The following is a 21,592-nucleotide window of genomic DNA, read 5'->3' on the forward strand; positions in this document are numbered from 1 at the left end:
ATACAGTGTACTGGTGTTGGTGTATACAGTGTAGTCTCTGGTGTAGTGTAGTCTCTGGTGTTGGTGTATACTGTACAGTGTAGTCTCTGGTGTTGGTGTATACAGTGTAGTCTCTGGTGTATACTGTACAGTGTAGTCTCTGGTGTTGGTGTATACAGTGTAGTCTCTGGTGTTGGTGTATACTGTGTAGTCTCTGGTGTATACTGTACAGTGTAGTCTCTGGTGTTGGTGTATACAGTGTAGTCTCTGGTGTTGGTGTATACTGTGTAGTCTCTGGTGTTGGTGTATACTGTGTAGTCTCTGGTGTTGGTGTGTACAGTGTAGTCTCTGGTGTTGGTGTATACAGTGTAGTCTCTGGTGTTGGTGTATACTGTGTACAGTGTAGTCTGTAGTCTCTGGTGTTGGTGTGTACAGTGTAGTCTCTGGTGTTGGTGTATACAGTGTAGTCTCTGGTGTTGGTGTATACAGTGTAGTCTCTGGTGTTGGTATACTGTACAGTGTAGTCTCTGGTGTTGGTGTATACTGTGTAGTCTCTGGTGTTGGTGTATACTGTACAGTGTAGTCTCTGGTGTTGGTGTATACAGTGTAGTCTCTGGTGTTGGTGTATACAGTGTAGTCTCTGGTGTTGGTGTATACAGTGTAGTCTCTGGTGTTGGTGTGTACAGTGTAGTCTCTGGTGTTGGTGTTCTCTGTGTTCTGTGTAGTCTCTGGTGTTGGTGTGTACAGTGTAGTCTCTGGTGTTGGTGTATACAGTGTAGTCTCTGGTGTTGGTGTATACAGTGTAGTCTCTGGTGTTGGTGTGTACAGTGTAGTCTCTGGTGTATACTGTACAGTGTAGTCTCTGGTGTATACTGTACAGTGTAGTCTCTGGTGTTGGTGTGTACAGTGTAGTCTCTGGTGTTGGTGTGTACAGTGTAGTCTCTGGTGTTGGTGTATACAGTGTAGTCTCTGGTGTTGGTGTATACAGTGTAGTCTCTGGTGTTGGTGTATACTGTGTAGTCTCTGGTGTTGGTGTATACAGTGTAGTCTCTGGTGTTGGTGTATACTGTACAGTGTAGTCTCTGGTGTTGGTGTATACTGTACAGTGTAGTCTCTGTGTTGGTGTATACTATACTGTGTAGTCTCTGTGTTGGTGTATACAGTGTAGTCTCTGTGTTGGTGTATACTATACTGTGTAGTCTCTGTGTTGGTGTATACTGTGTAGTCTCTGGTGTATACTGGTGTATACTGTGTAGTCTCTGTGTTGGTGTATACTGTGTAGTCTCTGGTGTATACTGTACAGTGTAGTCTCTGGTGTATATTGTACAGTGTAGTCTCTGGTGTTGGTGTATACTGTACAGTGTAGTCTCTGGTGTTGGTGTATACTGTGTAGTCTCTGGTGTTGGTGTGTACAGTGTAGTCTCTGGTGTTGGTGTATACAGTGTAGTCTCTGGTGTATATTGTACAGTGTAGTCTCTGGTGTTGGTGTATACTGTACAGTGTAGTCTCTGGTGTTGGTGTATACAGTGTAGTCTCTGGTGTTGGTGTATACCGTACAGTGTAGTCTCTGTGTTGGTGTATACCGTACAGTGTAGTCTCTGGTGTTGGTGTATACTGTGTAGTCTCTGGTGTTGGTGTGTACAGTGTAGTCTCTGGTGTTGGTGTATACTGTGTAGTCTCTGGTGTTGGTGTATACTGTACAGTGTAGTCTCTGGTGTTGGTGTATACTGTACAGTGTAGTCTCTGGTGTTGGTGTATACTGTGTAGTCTCTGGTGTATACTGTACAGTGTAGTCTCTGGTGTTGGTGTATACAGTGTAGTCTCTGGTGTTGGTGTATACAGTGTAGTCTCTGGTGTTGCTGAAGTGTTCTCTGGTTAGACTGGGTGCTCTTGGAGACATCTCCTTGTTTCACACCTTTATGAACGCTTAGCTGAATGACGAAGTTTCTGGATGACAAGGTTTCTGCATGACTGTGGTGCAAGGATACTGGAGAAAAACAACTTGTTTTTCTGAATATGTTGTTGAGGAAGCCCCAGGGTCTAACGACTCTCAGCACCAGTCACCTCTATATCAAGCAGTTTGGTTCAATCCAATTCCCAAAGTTGGACTTGGATTCAAATACTATTAAAAATCGTTAAAATACTTTGAGCATTTGCTTTAGCTTGACTGGAGGGCCAGGTGGGCGGGGCTTGCAGTTTGCCATTTCAATACTTTTCTATTGGTTCCATTCCAACAAGCAAGATAAATCAAAACACAGATACAGTATTTTAAATGATTTCAAATGGTATTTGAACCCAGGTCTGATGGAGAATAACACAAACACAGGGTTTGTGATGAACTCATGAAGTGGACATAGAGTTTGTCTCTAAGTAATTACGTTAGAAGTCAACATGAAAAGACAGACACACACAAACAGACTGCCCTTCCATCAGCGCTGTCGCCTGAGGAGCATTATGATGAAAATGTGTTATTGGAGCTGTTGTGTCCTTTTGATGCTGACAGCAATGTTGTTGTCAACAGTCAGTCTCTGGCGTCACACACACACAGCCCGATACGATCAGCTGACACGGTATAGTGTGTGTGTTACTTACGAGTGGCTGACAAGAGCACAAAGAAACACAGGTACACTCATTAATTACACAAAACAGGTTTATAACGCCGTTCTGTCAGTGTCACTTTACTGGTTGGGCTTTGGGAGAGTATCAAACATCTGTATGAATTACAGTTACACTGTGTCACTTTACTGGTTGGGCTTTGGGAGAGTATCAAACATCTGTATGAATTACAGTTACACTGTGTCACTTTACTGGTTGGGCTTTGGGAGAGTATCAAACATCTGTATGAATTACAGCTACACTGTGTCACTTTACTGGTTGGGCTTTGGGAGAGTATCAAACATCTGTATGAATTACAGTTACATTGTGTCACTTTACTGGTTGGGCTTTGGGAGAGTATCAAACATCTGTATGAATTACAGCTACACTGTGTCACTTTACTGGTTGGGCTTTGGGAGAGTATCAAACATCTGTATCAGTTACACAGTGTCACTTTACTGGTTGGGCTTTGGGAGAGTATCAAACATCTGTATGAATTACAGTTACACTGTGTCACTTTACTGGTTGGGCTTTGGGAGAGTATCAAACATCTGTATGAATTACAGCTACACTGTGTACTTTACTGGTTGGGCTTTGGGAGAGTATCAAACATCTGTATGAATTACAGCTACACTGTGTCACTTTACTGGTTGGGCTTTGGGAGAGTATCAAACATCTGTATGAATTACAGTTACACAGTGTCACTTTACTGGTTGGGCTTTGGGAGAGTATCAAACATCTGTATTACAGAATTACAGTTACACAGTGTCAAATTTACTGTTATTGGGCTTTGGGAGAGTATCAAACATCTGTTGAATTCAGTAATACACAGTGTCAAATTTAGGCTTATTCAGTAATATGTGTCAGGCAGGGGGTCAAATCTACTGTTATTCAGTAATATGTGTCAGGCAGGGGTCAAATCTACTGTTATTCAGTAATATGTGTCAGGCAGGGGGTCAAATCTACTGTTATTCAGTAATATGTGTCAGGCAGGGGTCAAATCTACTGTTATTCAGTAATATGTGTCAGGCAGGGGGTCAAATCTACTGTTATTCAGTAATATGTGTCAGGCAGGGGGTCAAATCTACTGTTATTCAGTAATATGTGTCAGGCAGGGGGTCAAATCTACTGTTATTCAGTAATATGTGTCAGGCAGGGGGTCAAATCTACTGTTATTCAGTAATATGTGTCAGGCAGGGGGTCAAATCTACTGTTATTCAGTAATATGTGTCAGGCAGGGGGTCAAATCTACTGTTATTCAGTAATATGTGTCAGGCAGGGGGTCAAATCTACTGTTATTCAGTAATATGTGTCAGGCAGGGGGTCAAATCTACTGTTATTCAGTAATATGTGTCAGGCAGGGGGTCAAATCTACTGTTATTCAAAGTCCCACATCAGTAAAGTCACACATCAGCAGTCACTGCACAGCCATCTAAATACATAGGTTATAACCTGGTTCACACAGAACCCTGTAAAGAACACACACACATTGAACCACAGACAGAGACAGCAGCTCTGTTAACACACACATATGTGGCACTTCCTTAACCTTGGTCTTCTGATGCTACAGGTGCAGTGTGTGGTTAGAGCCTAAGTACTGTAGCTGTGTTAAACTACTGTCCTACCACGATACCCTGCCTTCACTCACTAAGTACTGTAGCTGTGTTAAACTACTGTCCTACCATGATACCCTGCCTTCACTCACTAAGTACATTTACATTTACATTTAAGTCATTTAGCAGACGCTCTTATCCAGAGCGACTTACAAATTGGTGCATTCACCTTATGACCTCCAGTGGAACAGTAGTGCATCTAAATCTTTTCAGTACTGTAGCTGTGTTAAACTACTGTCCTACCATGATACCCTGCCTTCACTCACTAAGTACTGTAGCTGTGTTAAACTACTGTCCTACCATGATACCCTGCCTTCACTCACTAAGTACTGTAGCTGTGTTAAACTACTGTCCTACCATGATACCCTGCCTTCACTCACTAAGTACTGTAGCTGTGTTAAACTACTGTCCTACCACGATACCCTGCCTTCACTCACTAAGTACTGTAGCTGTGTTAAACTACTGTCCTACCATGATACCCTGCCTTCACTCACTAAGTACTGTAGCTGTGTTAAACTACTGTCCTACCATGATACCCTGCCTTCACTCACTAAGTACTGTAGCTGTGTTAAACTACTGTCCTACCATGATACCCTGCCAGTCATAAACACACCAACATACTCGTTAAAAACATACACTGTAATGCCGGTTTATGCACACGTCACTTCTTCCACACACACGGCCTGACACGATGGCCAGCAGTTCAGGGAGCTGACAGACAGAAGACAGCCTGCCTTCTTGCTCTCCTTTTCCTCCCTCCCTCACTCACTTCCTCTGTCATTCTATCGTTGTCTGGTTCGGTCGTTCATCCTCTCGCTCCCCGTGCCAGAACGCCTCATACGCCACACGGCCTGCTGCCGCTCAGCACGCTCCCTACCTCCCTCCTCGCACCCCTCCCATACGGCGCTGGAATGCATCACGTTAAAACAACACCACTTCCTGTTCAGCTTGTGGAGTGATGTGGAGAGCAGGACTGGAGCTGGGAGGGAAGGAGATGGGGGTTGTTGTGGGGTGGTGTGGAGAGCAGGACTGGAGCTGGGAGGGAAGGAGATGGGGGTTATTGTGGGGTGGTGTGGAGAGCAGGACTGGAGCTGGGAGGGAAGGAGATGGGGGTTGTTGTGGGGTGGTGTGGAGAGCAGGACTGGAGCTGGGAGGGAAGGAGATGGGGGTTATTGTGGGGTGGTGTGGAGAGCAGGACTGGAGCTGGGAGGGAAGGAGATGGGGGTTGTTGTGGGGTGGAGAGCAGGACTGGAGCTGGGAGGGAAGGAGATGGGGGTTGTTGTGGGGTGGTGTGGGGTGGAGTGGAGAGCAGGACTGGAGCTGGGAGGGAAGGAGATGGGGGTTGTTGTGGGGTGGTGTGGAGAGCAGGACTGGAGCTGGGAGGGAAGGAGATGGGGGTTGTTGTGGGGTGATGTGGAGAAAAAAGGTCTGGTCAACCATAACTAAAACAATCCCCAAAAGAGGTGAGTTAAACTACTGTACCTACCTTAACTACAAGAGCTAGTCTGTGGGTTCTGACCACACCTCAACGGTCAAGATGATTGGTCAGTCACAAATACAGTGTGTGTGTTAATGTGTTTGTTCTGTTGTGTTGTCTACAGATAGAGGGGACACCACCACCGACCCAGTCAAAGTGAACTGAACCAGGAGGCGGCATCTTGTTGAGTGGGTAAGTTAAGGGTTAATTTTTTGACCGTCCATTTCACTCCTCTTCAATGTTTATATGACAGAGTAGTTAAGTTGCTATACTACCAGAAATATGACTACTAACACTTCCATATGAAACAAGATGATACAAGTTTATTGTCAACAGACAGGTTTTTAGTTCACTCCAGAAGTATCATAGGGTAACATTTTTGGCACATTTCTGAATGAGGAAACATCCTGTTGAATGATTGCATTCAACGTTTCCAGAAAGCACACTTGGCTGTTGATAGTGTTAACCTCAACACATTCCTTCCTCATGAGTCTTCTTCACATTTGACTGAGTCCCTCAATGAGAAGTTGTCTACCTACCTACAACAAGGACTGAGAGCACACACATGCTATTTACTGAGTAGAGAGAGCTGTTGAGGAAGTATGGAGGGGTGTGTGTGTGTGTGTGTGTGTGTGTGTGTGTGGGGGGGGCATGGCTGCCTGGTTTGGAAGTTATAAAGTCTAGGGGCAGTGGCAGAAAGGCAACAGGATGGTGTGTGTGTGTGTGTGTGTGTGTGTGTGTGTGTGTGTGTGTGTGTGTGTGTGATGGTCTATAAAAGTGCAGGCAGGGGAGGCTTATTCAATCACTGGTGATAATTGCCCCTCTCCACCCCCCTGGGCCGGTCCATTATAGATGGAGGGGGAGTGTGTCTGATCCAGCTGGGATGGTCTATTATGTGAGGCAGGGGGAGTGTGTCTGGGTCAAGCTGTGGTCTGGTCCAGCAGTCAGGCCCTAGGGCAGCGGGGGCTGTTGTTAAGGTCTGACAGGGACTGTGCAGGCTTGGAAAGTGTGCTTTTCTCCCCCCTCCTCTCCTTTCTGACCCAGAATACAGCCCACTGCTCAAGGCCTGTGGGGTCTGGAATCATTAGTACACTCACTAATTGCCTTACAACCACCTCTACCTTTCCCTCCTCCCCACTCCTCAAACCTCAGAGAGAGAGACAGAGTGATACAGAGTGAGGCATGCAGTACGTGATTGCACACGGACACACACACACATTAGCCCCACTCTGGAGAACAGACTTGGGGACAAACACACACACGTACTGCAGGCAGACACAGACAGACAGACAGACAGACAGGCAGACAGGCAGACAGGCAGACAGGCAGACAGGCAGGCAGGCAGGCAGGCAGACAGACAGACAGACAGACAGTGTGTGCTGTAATTTGAGGCAGTGCGTTGGAGCTTTGATGTTAAACGACAGGATTAAGGTAGAAGCAGCCAGAAGACTATGTGTTGACACAAACCCTCTCTCGCTAGATAGGGAATTATTTACAACCCAGCAGCGTTCCAACCAGACACACATTCCTGAACTAGAAGAAGTGTGTATGTATGTGTGTGTCTCCAAACCATGGAGCGTCTGAAAAGGTCTCTGAAGTGTCAACGTAGGGGGCCATGACAGGGCTGAGATCATAGAGACTAGGGAGGGTCTGTCTGCTCCATCACTGAGGACATGTATCTGCTCCTGGACTGGTCTGACAGAGGCCCCTCTATAGGCTGTACAGAGTGACAACCAACACAAACACGGTGTCTGGAAGACTAGGTCCAGAAACACCTGGACACTGTGTCTGGAAGACTACGTCCAGAAACATCTACATTGTGTCTGGAAGACTAGGTCCAGAAACATCTACACTGTGTCTGGAAGACTACGTCCAGAAACATCTACATTGTGTCTGGAAGACTAGGTCCAGAAACACCTGGACACTGTGTGAAGGGACGGGTAGTTCTCCTCTCTGGGGGTTTTACCATATGAAGCAGGAGTGATGTACCATGGTGTCTCTCTCTCTACTGAGCATTAACAACAAGACAGTGGGACTAACCCATAGAACACATGTGGATTCCATCTGTGGGCAAACACACACACACACACAGAGATCTCCCAAAACCTCACCAAGGGCCCCGTCTCTCACCTCTCCAGATGGGGGGCACGAGGAGGCTCGGGGGGAATAGCTCTCAAATTGAATTCAGTGGTGGGTTGTTTAAAGTGGAGCGCCATGTGCAACACATGACCAGGCAGTGGTGTGTGTTAGCGCTCCAGCCACTGCAGGCAGATCTCTCTCTCTCTCATATGGTTGTTTTCTTGAGGAATCTCTCCCATATCTAACCCAGAGAGCACGGCACACCTGTTGCACGTTAATTGCAGTGTTCCAGGGTCGCGGTGATATAACCTTGTTGAAAGATCTCTCAGCTACAGAGTAGAGGCAGCACCGGCAGAAGCAGGCAGCAGTGAGCTCAGGAGGCAGGCGAGGCCACCCCGGGACAAGCCAAGCTGACAGGGGGACGTTAGAGGCGGTTGGTTGAGCTATGAGGCCCTGGCAAGTGACCAACACAGCGAGATGTCTTCTCACAATGCATTCTTTTGTGACAGTTTAAATCAGCCAAAGAGATCTTGTCATAATTTATCTGTGCGTGTGTGTGTGTGTGTGTGTGTGTGTGTGTGTGTGTGTGTGTGTGTGTATGCATGTGTTTTATGGGATAAAGCCCCAAGGCTAGAATGACATAAAAGCACAGACAGTCATTTCTACAGTACAGTAAACTACAGACCTGTAAAACAGGTAGATAGGTCTGTAAACACAGGCTTATTGTCAAAGAATGAGGAAAGAACTAACACACTTGATTCAACGAATCATATCATCAAGGCTTTCATTACGAGCACTAACACACTTGATTCAACGAATCATCTCATCAAGGCTTTCATTACTAGCACTAACACACTTGATTCAACGAATCATATCATCAAGGCTTTCATTACGAGCACTAACACACTTGATTCAACGAATCATCTCATCAAGGCTTTCATTACTAGCACTAACACACTTGATCGAATCATCATCAAGGCTTTCATTACTAGCACTAACACACTTGATTCAACGAATCATCATCATCAAGGCTTTCATTACTAGCACTAACACACTTGATTCAACGAATCATATCATCAAGGCTTTCATTACGAGCACTAACACACTTGATTCAACGAATCATATCATCAAGGCTTTCATTACTAGCACTAACACACTTGATTCAACGAATCATATCACCAAGGCTTTCATTACTAGCACTAACACACTTGATTCAACGAATCATATCATCAAGGCTTTCATTACGAGCACTAACACACTTGATTCAACGAATCATCAAGGCTTTCATTACTTGAATCAGGTGTGTTAGTGCTAGGGCCCCCCTATGGGTCCCCAGGACCAGGATTGGAAAACACTGACCTAGAGCAACTCTACAGATTGATCTAAATTGGAAAACACTGACCTAGAGCAACTCTACAGATTGATCTAAATTGGAAAACACTGACCTAGAGCAACTCTACAGATTGATCTAAATTGGAAAACACTGACCTAGAGAAACTCTACAGATTGATCTAAATTGGAAAACACTGACCTAGAGCAACTCTACAGATTGATCTAAATTGGAAAAACACTGACCTAGAGAAACTCTGGAAAACACTGACAGATTGATCTAAATTGGAAAACACTGACCTAGAGCAACTCTACAGATTGATCTAAATTGGAAAACACTGACCTAGAGCAAACTCTACAGATTGATCTAAATTGGAAAACACTGACCTAGAGCAACTCTACAGATTGATCTAAATTGGAAAACACTGACCTAGAGCAAACTGATCTGGAAAACAGATTGATCTAAATTGGAAAACACTGACCTAGAGAAACTCTACAGATTGATCTAAATTGGAAAACACTGACCTAGAGCAACTCTACAGATTGATCTAAATTGGAAAACACTGACCTAAATTGGAAAACACTGACCTAGAGAAACTCTACAGATTGATCTAAATTGGAAAACACTGACCTAGAGCAACTCTACAGATTGATCTAAATTGGAAAACACTGACCTAGAGAAACTCTACAGATTGATCTAAATTGGAAAACACTGACCTAGAGCAACTCTACAGATTGATCTAAATTGGAAAACACTGACCTAGAGCAACTCTACAGATTGATCTAAATTGGAAAACACTGACCTAGAGCAACTCTACAGATTGATCTAAATTGGAAAACACTGACCTAGAGCAACTCTACAGATTGATCTAAATTGGAAACAGTGATGACAAGTTTAATAAATGATCTTGTAAATCGCCAGGCCGACGGCCAAGTGACTAAACAATGTACTGCTACTGTCATCCTCACAGTGACACTGTCACCATTGTGTCCCTAGTGTCACACATTGTCCCATCTCTGGCATCTGTGGCATTCTTTACTGTCATAGACCTCCTACAGGACAACAGTGACCTTTCTGTTAAAACACCTTCAAGACAAGAACCAGAACAGCAGCAGCATCTCCAGCTGATTGACACAAATCCCTTCAGTGTTCTATGAAGAGGTGTACTGTGACGTTTATCCTTCAAGTCAATTTAACGTCATTGTCCCCTGGAGGAAAAAACATACTGGCTTTCTGTCCCTCCCTCACCCGTACCTGCTACGACACGGCTCATTGGTAGAGAGAGACATGTACGTACGTGTGTGTGTGTGTGTGAGAGAGAGAGTTGGTTCCCTTCCTGCGTGGATATTTGCCCGGTCTATACCTCTACAACCACCCTGACAGCCACTAGACATAGAGGGAGGAGAGGTTACTGGTGTCCTGAACAACACCTTCAGAAGAAACAGAGGCGGGAGAGAAAACAGGGCAACAGGGGATGAAAAGGTGAGAACACAGATGTGCTGTGAGGCTGAGGATGCTTCATACATGTGTGTCTCAGTGTATGTTGATGGGGTGTGTGAGACTGTGTACTTCAGACAGCCTGTCCAGGTTACACAGGACATGATACCATGTCCACTGACTTTCACATTAGTCAAGTATCACATCAGCAGGAACGTAGAGAGTCCATCATCAGATCATTATCAATTCACTGGAAATCCTGATTTCTCCACAGCCTCTATATCTGTTAACATTTGAGGTGAATTTACAAACCTATTTTACATTTTTGATGACGTGGTGGTGAAAGAATTCTACTGCTTGTTACCTGCTGCTCCTAGATTAACTGCAGGTTCATTATGAGACGTGTGTGTGTGTGTGCGTGCGCTACGGCGGCGGCGGAGGCTGCGGTGACAGAAATGTGGTTGGCACACTGCAGGGTAAATCCTCTCTGGAGACATGGGGTGACAGAGGTATTTGGTAGGAGGTGACATGATTAGGGCGGGGGACAGTGGCGCGTGTAGCCAGAGGGAAGGACAATCAGACAGAGGGACACGGTGACAGAACCACTCAGAGAGTGTGTGTTTGTTTATCCGTCTGTCAGTCTGTCCGCCCACGGACTGCATGTGTCACAAACCCTTAGCTTTTGTTGATTTGACCTTTGTTTCCGACAGTAGACGTTCAGGGTTCAGAGGGAGAAAGGTCAAACTGAATGTGACCATACATATTCAGTCATAGGTACCTTCAATCTACATTTGACTGTTGAACAGAGGGACAAGGGTAGGACTGAATGTAAACATACATGTACATATTCAGTATCTGAATATACTGATTCTTAAAAAATAAACACGGCTCTATTTGACCAGGAGAAAAATCTGGAGGTTCAGACCCCCTTTTTCTAGAAACACCGGGCAACAGGGTCCCAAAAAATAAATACTATTCTCTACTAAGAGAGAGAAAGCAGAATTGGGAGTCAGGTAAATCCCTGATCAAAACTATGTTTGATCTCCTGGATAGCCTTTGAAGTTGAAAATAAGTTGAACTTAAGTCAAGATAAATAGTTAATCATAGCAGTAATATCAGGAGGTGATGATGAATCAGTGTTTCATTCAAAGACATGTAACAATAAACTAGAGGTAATGATGAAAACAAGGTATGGAGGGAGAGAGAGAGATTGGAGTGTGCACATCACACCTGCCTTGTGTGTCAGCACACGGCCACGGAACAGGTTGAGCTGCCTCTAACCAATCCCACACACACACACACACACACACACACACACACACACACACACATCATGAAGACAAGTACACACCATCCTCTGACACTCACACCCAGCAAACACACACACACACAAACCACATACTCACTGACACCAGAAGAATGTACACCTGCTGGTTTGCATTATTGAAAACCGACAACGGACAGGTGCTTTCCCTGTACCCGTACACTTACAGCCTCTTCATTACAGAGCTATTAGTTCTATTATATGATCAAATCAAAGTGTGATGGTCACGTACACACTTCAGCAGATGTTATAGCGGGTGCAGTGAAATGCTTATGTTACTAGTTCCTAACAATGTAGTAAAATGTAGTAAAAGTCAACAAGTACACAAATGATGCCCCAAAAACATTTGACAAATCTTGAAACGTCAGAACGAATCTAATTAACCCAAATAGCACTGTAACAGTAATCCACATCTACACAGGATGAATTTACACGAGATATACTCAGAATGATATGTACAGCAGTAAATATATTAGAGTGAGATATAACAATAACCCAGTATATTAAAAAATACACTGTGTGTATAAACAGTGTAACTAAAATGCAATGTAGAAATATTAGAATGAGCTATGTGAAGAATACAGTATTTAAATACACAGTACAAAACCATGAAAAAATTGATAGAATTGTAGAAATGTTGCAAAATATAAATACATATGTTCAGTATGTGAATGGTGTGTATAGACAGTATAGATAGTATGTGAATGGTGTGTATAGACAGTATGTGAATGGTGTGTATAGACAGTATAGACAGTATGTGAATGGTGTGTATAGACAGTATAGATAGTATGTGAATGGTGTGTATAGACAGTATAGACAGTATGTGAATGGTGTGTATAGACAGTATAGACAGTATGTGAATGGTGTGTATAGACAGTATAGACAGTATGTGAATGGTGTGTATAGACAGTATAGACAGTATGTGAATGGTGTGTATAGACAGTATGTGAATGGTGTGTATAGACAGTATAGATAGTATGTGAATGGTGTGTATAGACAGTATAGACAGTATGTGAATGGTGTGTATAGACAGTATGTGAATGGTGTGTATAGACAGTATAGATAGTATGTGAATGGTGTGTATAGACAGTATAGACAGTATGTGAATGGTGTGTATAGACAGTATAGACAGTATGTGAATGGTGTGTATAGACAGTATGTGAATGGTGTGTATAGACAGTATAGATAGTATGTGAATGGTGTGTATAGACAGTATGTGAATGGTGTGTATAGACAGTATAAATAGTATGTGAATGGTGTGTATAGACAGTATAGACAGTATGTGAATGGTGTGTATAGACAGTATAGATAGTATGTGAATGGTGTGTATAGACAGTATAGACAGTATGTGAATGGTGTGTATAGACAGTATGTGAATGGTGTGTATAGACAGTATAGATAGTATGTGAATGGTGTGTATAGACAGTATAGACAGTATGTGAATGGTGTGTATAGACAGTATAGACAGTATGTGAATGGTGTGTATAGACAGTATGTGAATGGTGTGTATAGACAGTATAGATAGTATGTGAATGGTGTGTATAGACAGTATGTGAATGGTGTGTATAGACAGTATAGATAGTATGTGAATGGTGTGTATAGACAGTATAGACAGTATGTGAATGGTGTGTATAGACAGTATAGATAGTATGTGAATGGTGTGTATAGACAGTATGTGAATGGTGTGTATAGACAGTATGTGAATGGTGTGTATAGACAGTATAGACAGTATGTGAATGGTGTGTATAGACAGTATGGACACAGTATGTGAATGGTCTGTATAGACAGTATGGACACAGTATGTGAATGGTGTGTATAGACAGTATGGACACAGTATGTGAATGGTGTGTATAGACAGTATGGACAGTATGTGAATGGTGTGTATAGACAGTATGTGAATGGTGTGTATAGACAGTATGTTCAGTATGTGAATGGTGTGTATAGACAGTATAGACAGTATGTGAATGGTGTGTATAGACAGTATGGACAGTATGTGAGTGGTGTGTATGGACAGTATGGACAGTATGTGAATGGTGTGTATAGACAGTATGGACAGTATGTGAGTGGTGTGTATGGACAGTATGTGAGTGGTGTGTATAGACAGTATGTGAATGGTGTGTCTAGACAGTATGGACAGTATGTGAATGGTGTGTATAGACAGTATGTGAATGGTGTGTCTAGACAGTATGGACAGTATGTGAATGGTGTGTATAGACAGTATAGACAGTATGTGAATGGTGTGTATAGATAGTATGGACAGTATGTGAATGGTGTGTATAGACAGTATGGACAGTATGTGAATGGTGTGTATAGACAGTATGTGAATGGTGTGTATAGACAGTATGCGAATGGTGTGTATAGACAGTATAGACAGTATGTGAATGGTGTGTATAGACAGTCCTCAGTCCTTCCCATTTACAGCAGTACTAGCTGCTAACCCCAGCCTCCTGCTAACCCCAGCCTCCTGCTAACCCCAGCCTCCTGCTAACCCCAGCCTCCTGCTAACCCCAGCCTCCTGCATCCCAGCCTCCTGCTAACCCCACAGCCTCCTGCTAACCCCAGCCTCCTGCTAACCCCAGCCTCCTGCATCCCAGCCTCCTGCATCCCAGCCCAGGTCAGACTGCACAGTCGCATAGTAGTGGCCCTTGTGGACAAATATCTCCTTTATGACATGAAGACTATAGAGTTCAGGGTTCAGCTGAACACTGTGACACCTTCCTGCTCCCCAACAAGCCATCAAATCCTGACTCCTCAACCCCCTACCACCTCAAAGGAAGAGCCATCAGTGAGAGAGAGCGAGAGGGAAAGAAAAAGGTAGAGAGAGAGAGAAAAAGGGAGAGAGGGGGGAGAGAAAGAGTTCTCCCACAGAGAGGCGTCTACATCAGTTTGCCTTTTTAAGCCACATTGGCATGTGACAGATGGTGCTCAGGTCAAGCAGAGTGGTCTCCAAGGCTTGGGGTCAGCGTGTATGGGTCAGATAGTAAAGAGGCCAGGGGGCTAGTAGCTGTTTAAAGCTGACTGACCTGGGAACAGGAGCAAACCAGCCTTCTAGGACCAGAGCCAGTCTCTGAAGAATAGTCACAATCTAAATCAGATCCAGAGTCAGAAAACCAAGTATATCAGTTGTAATTTGAGCACAGAGAGGCTAGTGTTTTACTTTATAGTAGCTGTCCCTAACTGACCTCAGACCTGCATGTTAGCATTCTAATCTAATTGTGTTCATTATCTAGTAATTATATTTCTATGTCCCTGACTGACATACAGTGTATGACTGGGGCAGGACAGTGTTGTACATTTGAGTCATTGAGCAGACACTCTTATCCAGAGCCACTTACAGTAGTGAGTGCATACATTTGATCTCATACTGGTCCCCCGTGGGAATCAAACCCACAACCCTGGCATGGCAAGCACCATGCTCTACCAACTGAGCTACAGGGGACTCCATAACCAGAGACAGTCTCTATCTGAAGAATAGTCCCAGTTTAAATCTGATCTAGAATCAGATCAGGAAACCAGTTTTTTTTCCCACTAGACAGAGACAGGTGTTAGGGTATGGGATCAAACGTTAGTTCAAAGCCCATCACAAAGGAAAGGAGGATACAGACCTATCCATTGTTCTGGTCTCTGCACACTTTGTATGAATGAGATATTTCTGTATAGTAAAGATCAGACGCCTAATGGGCTAGTCTCTCACCACGTGTCTGTATAAAGAGCTGTGATTGGATAATCAGCCAATTGACCACAGGGATGGTAGGTGTGTAACAGAGGGCTGCTTTGTGTCCATGTGAGTGGGTTGTGACCTCACTGATTTTATTAGTCAGAAAGTTCAAGGGTCACAGGGCTGGGTCACCTCATCAGTGCTGACTGAGGGAGGCAACGGCAGCCATGTGTCAATACCTATACGATCTGCAAAGAGCAAGACAGAGAGTTAGTGTGTGTGTGAATCTCATCCAAGGGGATCTTGTCGGGCATCTAGAATCCCTTCCTCTGCAGTATGTTTAGAGAAAGAAAGGAGAGGAAATAGACAACTTTTCCTTTAGGATTTAAACTGAACCTCAGACCTTAAAGCTCAGAGGCGGTATAGAGGCGGTATATCTGCTAACACAGACTATTGTCTGGCCTGGCCATCGTCTGCCTCTCTTCTCCTCTCCCGGCCTCGCTCCCTGGGAATGTAGCAGCCAAGGCAGCTCTGAAGCGCGGAGGATTTAACCTGGGTTGAGTTGTACATACACACTTTGGAGGTGTTGGGTTTGGAAATGCCCTGGAGGAGTGCAGAAAGTGCACCTGTTGTGGCGGTGAGGCCAGTAGGTGGGCAGGAGGCTCAGGGGTGTGTGTGTGTGTTTCTGTCTCTGCATGTGTGCGTGCGATGGGTGTGTGCCTGTGTCAAACAGGCCCTGTTATCTGTCCTGTCTTTGTGGAGGGTTACACAAAGGACACAGTCACTTTAGCAGCAGTGGAAACAGCCAATCTGACTCTGACCCCTGACCTCTAGGAATAGTAATATGGCTCATTGCTCTCAAGTCTTTGTTTTCCTGGCAGGTGATGGTTATCTAATGAGATGTATTAGTTAGGCCAGGGCTTCCCAAACCTCTCCTCAAGCACCCCTAGCCATTCCATCTATGTCATGTGTTTCAGTATAAGCACATCTGATTGGTCAACAAATCACCAAGCACTTCATTAGTTGATTCAGGTGTGCTAGTCCTCGAATACATCCAATCAGTGGAAATGTTGAGGGTTTAGGAAACACTTCATTAGGAAGAAGAGATGAGTGGCTACTAGGGAGTTACTAGGGAGAGATAGTATGCTGAGTGCCTAGCTACTAGAGTCATTTTATGCTGGGACCTTGTCTTTTAATGGAACAATGCTAGTAGTCTAGAGCATTAATAACAGTCTGATCTCCATTACTACAGAGCCAGAGATCAGTCATCCAGGGTATAACACTGTTACCCCTGTTAGATTCACTACAGCAGTGCAGCATCCCACTAGCATTGGGCTCAAGCAGTTTCTATGGATTTACTGCAGTGTACAGCACTAGGGACATGTATACATAACAATCCTAAAAGATCACCTCAGCAGCCATGGGAACACTGGTGTGGAGGTCTATCTGCCCCCTGTGACCCCCTCCTCTTACCCCCATCCCCCGAGCTGCTGTCCTGTGAGATGAAACAGGAGCACCCCCACGCACCACCCATCCTAACTCCACTGTCAGTGCCCCCCTCCCCCTGACCACAGCTGGACCCTGTTACCCACAATGCACCGAGTAAGGGTCATCCCTCAACATGACAGCGCCATCCCATAAACCAGGGCCCCCCTAGACAGGTCAGAGAGTAGCAGATGATGAATGGGTAAAAGGAGGAAAGGGGATTATTGAGAGAAAATGGAGGGAGTAAAGTAGAACAGAAGAAAAGAGAGGAGAGTTCTGGGGGAGTTTTTGAATTCTGACGGGTCAATCCACAAAGACACTGAAAACACTTATTGTTGATTCCCCCGGATAGTTTGGTAAACTGAAACTCCACCTTTAAGTGTGGTGCACAGTCAATGAAAACATGGAGCTAGGTTAGTGAAGTATACAGTCAATGAAAACATGGAGCTAGGTTAGTGAAGTATACAGTCAATGAAAACATGGAGCTAGGTTAGTGAAGTATACAGTCAATGAAAACATGGAGCTAGGTTAGTGAAGTATACAGTCAATGAAAACATGGAGCTAGGTTACTGAAGTATACAGTCAATGAAAACATGGAGCTAGGTTAGTGAAGTATACAGTCAATGAAAACATGTAGCTAGGTTCGTGAAGTATACAGTCAATGAAAACATGGAGCTAGGTTAGTGAAGTATACAGTCAATGAAAACATGGAGCTAGGTTAGTGAAGTATACAGTCAATGAAAACATGGAGCTAGGTTAGTGAAGTATACAGTCAATGAAAACATGGAGCTAGGTTAGTGAAGTATACAGTCAATGTCAATGAAAACATGGAGCTAGGTTAGTGAAGTATACAGTCAATGAAAACATGGAGCTAGGTTAGTGAAGTATACAGTCAATGAAAACATGGAGCTAGGTTAGTGAAGTATACAGTCAATGAAAACATGGAGCTAGGTTAGTGAAGTATACAGTCAATGAAAACATGGAGCTAGGTTAGTGAAGTATACAGTATCATAATGTCAGCTTTGCTAACCACAGTGTTGTTCAACGTGTGTAATGCAATGCAGAGTATTTTTTACTTGTGTAAGAAATGTGCTGAAGTATTTATGATGTTGTGCACCGTTGGCCAGACATGTTTAACTTGCAGTTGAATCTATAAGGGTTGAGGAGGGAGGGAGGGAGAGAGAGAGAGAGAGCGAGAGGGAGGGAGCAGGAAAGTGTTGATGGAGAGGAGGAGGTAGAGACTAATATGAAAGAGACGGGGGAGGAAGAGAAAGGAATTGAAGAACTTGTTTTCCCTCTTCTGCAATACGATCAAGGCTTTCGGTAACCATGCCAACTACACTTGCAGCTTGTTATCCAGTGAATGATAATAACAAATGGAAATTATAAACTGCTTTTCTCTCCCAAGGTGCAATGCAACCTAGTAGTAAGCAGAGATGGATCTTGACATCGGAGAAAGCACAGTTGGCGAAGAATCTTCAGTCTGATACAAATAACATTCTGTCCTTTCTGACTTTACTAGAACCAGCCTTACAGAGAATTCAGTCAAAGATTAATCTGGCAATATAGAGAATAGAGAGAAGAAAAGGAAGGAGGGGTAATGATTTTACGACATCTGTCAGGGACAATGAACCTCTGGCAGCCACAGTATCTTTGTAGTGGTGTGAAGGGGGGGTTATGGGGCAATACAGTGAAACGAACTTTGCAAGCTGCTGCACACAACTCTCTCTCTGGTATATTTCAGGCCCACCACAAGAAAAGGGCCTGCTCAGGCCACATCCCAACATGCTATCCCAGCTCTCACTACCAGCCTGATGGATGTCAGGAGTTCTTATTCCTTCAAACGGGCGCTTAACGAATATCAGGTCTGCTTCGCCTTCACATCCAGCCTTTCTCACTAGGCTCTGATGTTTAATCTTCCTCTCCCTCCATCTCCCTCTCTTTCTCTCATTGACCCCCGTTGTCTGAGATTGATGGTTTTGACCGAGTTTGCCCCCTGCTAGGACAGCGTAAGGGCCGTACCATTAGAGAACCGCAGCCAGGGGAATGAGGGAAAGATGACACAGTGTTAAGATCGTAGAAGTGACGGGGGATCAAATTACCGCTCTGTGGGGGGATCAAATGGAGCTAGATGTGATTTAGTAGATGTCTGCAGTGAGCACACACACACACACACGCACACACACACACACACACACACACACACACACACGCACGGCCCTGTCCTTTCGCTGGAGATAAGGGCTCTTGACATTGGGCCCTGGGCCTGGGAGGCCCTGTGAAGCTGTAATTGCGGAGGCTTCACGACTCTCTCTCATGCAGGCTAAACCCATCTCAGCCCTCCACCTGACTGACGAGTGACAGAACCGACCCTTCTTTCTGTTTCTCCTAGCTTGTTGGACCTTTCTTTTCCATCCCTCTCTCCTTTTGGTTCCCCCTGTTTTCCTCTATGTCTTGAGAAGAAAGAGAGGGATCGGGGAGCGAGAGAGCAGGGAGAGAGAGAAAGGCCTTTCATTTCTCCGCTCCTCTTCATTTACATTTTCAGCCACATGTTCTTCTTGCACAGTGTTACACAAAGCAGTTACTCTCCTCTACCACAGCCTAGCTAGGCTAGCTCCTGGCCTGAAGCACCAGCAGTGCCACACATTCATCATCATTTTTATAATAGATACGGTCATATTCAAACCCAGAGAGCACAGAGGTTATAACTCTAGTTGTGTAATGAGAGTAGGAACAAAGAAAGCCCTACTCCCATAGAGATACATGTTGTTATATACTGTAAGTCCTCTCTAGTGTTCTGTGTCATTCTGTGTTTACTCCATCCACACATACAGTCAGTCCCTACCTAGTCTGTTGAGATTTTCCCCGTTTTTCTTGGGAAATATATAGCTTTCCTAAAGGGGAAACGTCCTCTTGATCTAATGTTGCAAGGGCCGAGTGTGTGTTTGTAGACAGATGAGACTCGGAGGAAGCTCCCTTTCAAACTCAGCTGCTGCACATCTCAGGAATGTTTCAAGTTTAAACAGAGAGGAGGCAAAGAGCGGTGGAGACAGCAGAGAGGAAATGACAAGCCTGAGGAGGAGAGAAGCTGACGCTCAACGGCTGCATTCCTCCCAGGATGACAGCAGACCTGGGTTCAACCACTGTCTCAAATCTTACAAATACTATGAGCGTTTGCCTTGGAGTGCCAGGTGGGCGTGGTTTTCACTTTTAGGACTTTTCTGTAGTATTTGAAATTATTTGAAATAGTATTTGAACCCAGGTGTGGAACAGACATGACTGTGTGTCAGGTGGTTGAGGCTCTATTCTCTACATTTCTATCTGCTCTGAACGTGTCACCTTTTATTTTTATTTCACCTTTATTTAACCAGGTTTAACCAGGTAGGCTAGTTGAGAACAAGTTCTCATTTACAACTGCGACCTGGCCAAGATAAAGCAAAGCAGTGTGACACAGACAACAACACAGTTACACAATAAATAGGCCATAGTGGCGAAATAATTACAATATAGCAATTAAACACTGGAGTGATAGATGTGCAGAAGATGAGTGTGCAAGTAGAGATGCTGAGATGCAAAGGAGCAAAATAAATTAAATAAATAACCGTATGGGGGATGAGGTAGTTGAATGGGCTATTTACAGATGGGCTATGTACAGGTGCAGTGATCTGTGAGCTGCTCTGACAGCTGGTGCTTAAAGTTAGTGAGGGAGGTAGAGTCTCCAGCTTCAGTGATTTTTGCAGTCCGTTCCAGTCATTGGCAGCAGAGAACTGGAAGGAAAGGTGGCCAAAGGAGGAATTGGCTTTTGGGGTGACCAGTGAAATATACCTGCTGGAGCGCGTGCTACCGGTGGGTGCTACTATGGTGACCAGTGAGCTGAGATAAGGCAGGGCTTTACCTAGCAAATACTTATAGATGACCTGGAGCCAGTGGGTTTGGCGACGAATATGTAGCGAGGGCCAGCCAACGAGAGCATACAGGTCGCAGTGGTGGGTAGTATATGGGGCTTTGGTGATAAAACGGATAGCACTGTGATAGACTGCATCCAGTTTGCTGAGTAGAGTGTTGGAGGCTATTTTGTCAATTACATCACCGAAGTCAAGGATCGGTAGGACGGTCAGTTTTACAAGGGTATGTTTGGCAGCATGAGTGAAGGATGCTTTGTTGTGAAATCGGAAGCCGATTCTAGATTTAATTTAGGATTGGAGATGCTTAATGTGAGTCTGGAAGGAGAGTTTACAGTCTAGCCAGACACCTAGGTATCTGTAGTTCTCCACATATTCTAAGTCAGAAACAAAACCTCACTGAATACACCCCATCTGTCTGTCTGTCTGTCTATTTCCTCTCTGTGTCCTCCATTGTTCCCTCTCTGCCTGCCTCAGCCTCATGGCTCCCTCTCTGCCTGCCCCAACCTCATGGCTCCCTCTCTGCCTGTCTCAGTCTCATGACTCCCTCTCTGCCTGCCCCAGCCTCATGGCTCCCTCTCTGCCTTCCTCAGCCTCATGGCTCCCTCTCTGCCTGCCCCAGCCTCATGGTTCCCTCTGGGCTATCAGATTCTCTGCACCCTGGTCAGAATGAGGCACAGTAAAATAAACATAGACCCCAGAGAGCAAGAATC

General features: G+C 44.6%; 2 protein-coding genes across 2 annotated transcripts in view; one reads left to right on the top strand and one right to left on the bottom strand.

The window, feature by feature from the left end:
* coro7 (coronin 7) overlaps positions 1 to 21,592 on the bottom strand; it is a 292,664-nt gene that overhangs the window by 85,610 nt on the left and 185,462 nt on the right. The gene's annotated exons all lie outside the window — the stretch shown is intronic.
* vasnb (vasorin b) overlaps positions 1 to 21,592 on the top strand; it is a 45,774-nt gene that overhangs the window by 12,270 nt on the left and 11,912 nt on the right. The window contains 1 exon segment of the mRNA XM_065010596.1: positions 5,789 to 5,856. The gene's annotated coding sequence lies outside the window, so the exon portion shown is untranslated.

Source organism: Oncorhynchus nerka, linkage group LG26 (assembly GCF_034236695.1).
Source record: "Oncorhynchus nerka isolate Pitt River linkage group LG26, Oner_Uvic_2.0, whole genome shotgun sequence".
NCBI lineage: Eukaryota > Metazoa > Chordata > Actinopteri > Salmoniformes > Salmonidae > Oncorhynchus > Oncorhynchus nerka.